Consider the following 5,108-nt stretch of genomic DNA (forward strand, 5'->3'; position numbering starts at 1 on the left):
TGGGTAAAAATCGTTTATCAAAACAGAAATTAAAAGGGGGGTTTTTGAATTTTGGTTGAATAATTAAAAAGGCAGAATATGAAATTGGATTTAAAATTCGTAATTAAAAATAACCAACCTAAGATTTGGGTTCCATGGACGTCTTTCCTCGGATAAGAAGATATCAGAATCGTGATTGATTTGTCAATCGAATCAGAATCCTTATTTCCTATTGACAACCCTCTCTAAGCGATCGCTTAGCATTTGATCAAAGACGATGCTTCTACTCATACAATTGCAGAGTATCAGCCCGCTTGATTTAAGGTCATAGGGTCAATCAACCTAATCATCAAATCTGATGATTAATCCCTTTCCATAATTGCAATCGCGAACCTCAGATTGAATATCCACGATCGCATGATATCAATCTGAGTTTGGAAGGAAAACGAAACTGATTTGAAATAAACGCAGACCCTCAAGACTAATCCATGGAATCCATTACCCTTAGGTTGATTAAAAGGTTCTTAGCCTCGCATGGCTAAGGTAAACATAATTGAAATAAAAAGAAGAAGAAGAAAAAGATGAAGAACGCGAAGAACGCTTCAGAGAAAATACTTTGATCCTCAATTTCGAAAATTACAGAATGAATACAATGTTTCCTACTCTGCCGTCATATACCCCTACCCAAAGCGGGTTAGGGTTCATTTCTGATCGGCCCAGCCCATCTATCTAAAATGCGAAATATCATAAATAAGATAAAATAAAATAAAACTTCGCTTTGGGCCACTTATGTAATTGGGTTTTAAATTACAAGTCTAAAACTTCAGCAAAACACGTTCTTCTTGGCGTCAGAAATCGACCAGCTTCCAGTCCGAATTGGGCTTCTAGATCTTCATAAGAATTGTAGCTCTCTGTGTTATCTGAAAAACCCAACAAGAACGGAGTCAATCCGACAACTGTGGACCGAGATATGGCCAAAAAACAGAAGTAACGTAAAGCTGAAAAATTCTGACGAAAATAAATTAAACCCAATCAAACACTAAAAATGTAAATTAACTCAAAACATCATTATTTTATTCAAATAAATCCTAAAAAGACTAATCAAGAGTAACAAATAAGTGTAATAAAATATGGGTTATCACCTATCCATTTGGTGGGGGTGTATATGTCTAGGATTGCTTATGAAGCATGTCGCGATCATCCAACAAACGTTGCATTGAGAAGATAAAACTTCACTGCCAGTATCCGTTTGAATGCATTTAACTGATGTTTTATATTGAGTAGTCACCATGTTTAGAAAATTATGAATATATGAGCAAGTTTCACCTTTGTCATTCATAAGAAAGACCCATACATTACGACTATAATCATTCAAAATAGTTAAAAAATATCGTACACCTCTAAAAAACAGTGTCATATGGCCCCCAAAGGTCACAATGGATTAAATCAAAAGCAATCAAACAACATTTTTAATTAACTGGAAATGGACTATGAGATTGTTTTGCTTTAAAACAAACATCACAACGGTCAGTGTTATTTGAAACAGAAACGAAAGAAAGCAAAGATTAATAATGTCTTGAGGGATAGCCAAGTCTTCGATGCCACAATGTAGAGGAAGATAAAGCTTGAGCAGCATTTGCAGAAACTTGAGAAGGCCTGAACATGTCTGAGTCATATGTTGGATAGACTATGTATATGAAACGGCCAAAACCAGTTTAACCCAGGTGATGTTAACCAAAACCAATGACCCGACTCCATTATAAAACCGGTTTCTAGCAAAAATGACTATGTTGCAGGAATTAACACTACAACTTAAGTTAGGCAGCACATCATCACATAATTTATAAACACTCTTTTATTTGATGTTCTGGTCGATGTGGTACAACTATTGTACCATCCACCTGAATTTCATTGATTGGTTTTTGGCAAGCAGAATAAGAGATAGAGAATGTAGGAGATGAATGAGTTTAATATCCCAATTCTTTTGAACACCATCAGGTCTTAGCTTAAGCTCTAATAATTCATCTGCATATGAGATAAGTCTCCATGGAATACAATGCATTAACTACAAGAACAATGTCTGTTGAGAATGTAAAAGAAATTTGAACAACTTTTGATTGTATTGGAGGCTTTGGAAGTTCATATACGTCAAATCTTAGATCATTTTGCAAAGATTCTTGTTGATCTTAACTTTTGAAGTTTCTCATATTTCTCATTCCAGTGCATTCATCTTCAAGAATGCAAGGCTGAACATCCCTTTGTATAACATAGTAGCATTGTTGACGACAAAAAAATTTGCATAACCTTTTGTCATCTTTTATGAAATACAACGAATGGCAACTTCAACAATTTTTTTCCCATAAATGCAAAATACACTGGGCACTGGATTCAGAATAAAAATAAATTACAGGTATTCTGAAGTTTTTTTGCTGGTTGGTTTCATTATCACAAAGATGCCCCAAAATTGGCTTGGTTCCAAGATGTAGAATCTATGTTGAATCACCATTTGGCAGGGCTCCTAGGACTTGGATCTCTTTCTTGGGCAGGGCATCAAGTACACATATCTTTACCGATTAACCAATTTCTAAATGCTGGAGTCAATGTCCTATCCAAGCCAAGGATTTGACTCCGAATAGTCCTGACAAGTGATGATTAAGGTCAAATTCTGCATTTTTAAAACATTAAGACTAACCAAAGCACTTTCACTGTTACCATTTTTATACATCATATGTAGAATTTTCTTCTCATTATTTTTTCAAGTTTTTATATGTTTTTTATATTATAAATTTTATTTAATAAATTTTATATTAATGTTTTACTTTTAATATGTGTGTGATGTTAATGCATATTTATTAAATATCCTCGTCTAGTAAACTAATCATTTGAGGATGAGGCTAGTTGAAGATGATAATATTCTATTCCATGCCAAGGATTATTTTGCAAATCAATTCTTGCATTTGTTGCCAGACATGATTTTGGATAATTCTAGATAGACATAATTATGGATTTTGCTAGACAACATAAAATTTATTATTAAATTTTGCTGAATATAAAATATAAATTTATATAACCCGAGTCCAGTTCAACCAGTGATCCACTAACTCGGTACCCCAATCGAGTCGATCACCAATTCAGTTTTAATAACATTGTGTGAGACAGATATGAGATTGCATATGATAGAGGGTACATAAAGCACATTGAATAACGAAAATGAAGAGTTCAACAAAATAATCCCACACTTTATTGCATGTGTGCGAATGCCATTAGGTAATCCAACAGTGCAGGGGGCTAAATCATGAACATCAGAAAGAGAAGCAAGATCCTCTGTCATGTGTTGTGACGCTCCGCTGTCAACAAGCCAAAAAATGGAAGTAGTGGCCTTACCAAAAAACTTGTCAGCTAAAGGTTTAGAGGACTCAGCCAAAGATAATAAACACTGAAGCATATCAGGCATGAAATCAGAGAGCGATGGAGTTCTAGAATAATCAGGTTTAGCCAGAAGTGTATTGAAAGGAGAACTAGGGTCACTAATTTTAAAAGGCTAGGTGATGGTATTGCTGTCAGCCATGGTTGCTGATATGCAGAAAAAAAGTGCCTAAATCGAAAGGCTCTGATGATACCATATTAGAAATGTTTTGAGTATAGTAGCTTGATTTCATTAATGGTATGATGGCCTTTAAATAGAGCTATAATACAAAATGACACGGATAATAGCAAACTAGATAATTGATTTACCGGAACAACTTAACAAACTACAAGCTAAGGAAACAAGTTCAAGTAGATAACAAACTAGACTATTGGAACAACCAACAAACTAAATATTTAAATTTGAAATACGATAACTATACAAGGATGATCTTATTCTAATATAATAACTTGTGAAAATATTAATGCGGGTTAATTTTGTATTTAAAAATTAACACATGATATGATACAAATTTTTGTATGTGTATTTTTTTTTTTTTTTTAAATTTTGTATGTGTATTTTTGTCAATACAAATACGACACAAATTTAAAAACTGGATTAACCCGAATATAATTTTTCATTTTGCATTAGGGGTCGCACTAAAAAAGTACTCCTTTGTTTTATTTGAATTTTGAAACTCACCCGCTCTTCTCCTTCTTCGTTAATTACTTTTCCCTGTTTTACTGTGACACGTCGGATTTCATAAATGGAGAAATTAGACCAATTTAGAAACTATTGTTTTAATTACATTTCAGCTGTATCAATGCTGGCATGCATTAACACGAAGAAGCCCTAAATTGTTAAAGTACATATTTACTTATCATACACAAAAAGAAAAAAATAGATAGACTGTTTATTTACTATAATAATAATTTTTATAAAAAAATGGCATTCAAATGATTAAAATGCGTGAATAAAAATATAAAACAATAAAAACTAAAAAAATTATTATACATATTTACACAAATAACTTTGTAACTATACAGTTTTGATTATCTATTTGTAATTAGTTAATAAGTTCGTTTTTTCTAAAATTACTGTAAACAACTTTGTTTAATGTTCACCGAAACGACGTCGTTTTAAAACGAAAATTATAGTGTATCTGTAATTTTAATTTATTTCAGGGATAGAATAGTCTTTTGGATTTTAAATTTTTTTAATTTTTTAACCTAAAATGACGTTATTTTGGTGAACATTAGACAAAAAATTGTCTAAAGTAACATTATACACTTCCCCCTAATTAATCTACTGCTATATAGGAGATAATTTCTTTCTCTATCAAGTACGTAATTTCATCATTAAAAGACACTTATATGTTTAATTAATACTTTCAAATTATTTTATTTCAAATGTGATTTTCATCAAATATAATAATTATATTTGTTATTAATTATTTACTTTTCTATCATTTTCTCATTTTATTTATTTCTAAAATTTATTTTTTATTTTTTATTGAGAGAATTTTCAAATTTTAAATAAAATGATACATTATAATTTCAAATATTTTTTAATATTTCATCTGAATTAATTATTAATTATATATTCCTGTCTTGTAATATAATTTTTTTTATTTTATATATTTTTTCTTAAATTTAAAAAGTTTTACATAACAAAGAATTTTTTTTTAAAATTTTAGACACCGGATAATCGCGAATTTTGTACA

This window comes from Gastrolobium bilobum, unplaced genomic scaffold (assembly GCF_033153095.1).
Source record: "Gastrolobium bilobum isolate Gb01-03AN ecotype WA unplaced genomic scaffold, APGP_CSIRO_Gbil_v1 utg1221, whole genome shotgun sequence".
Lineage (NCBI taxonomy): Eukaryota > Viridiplantae > Streptophyta > Magnoliopsida > Fabales > Fabaceae > Gastrolobium > Gastrolobium bilobum.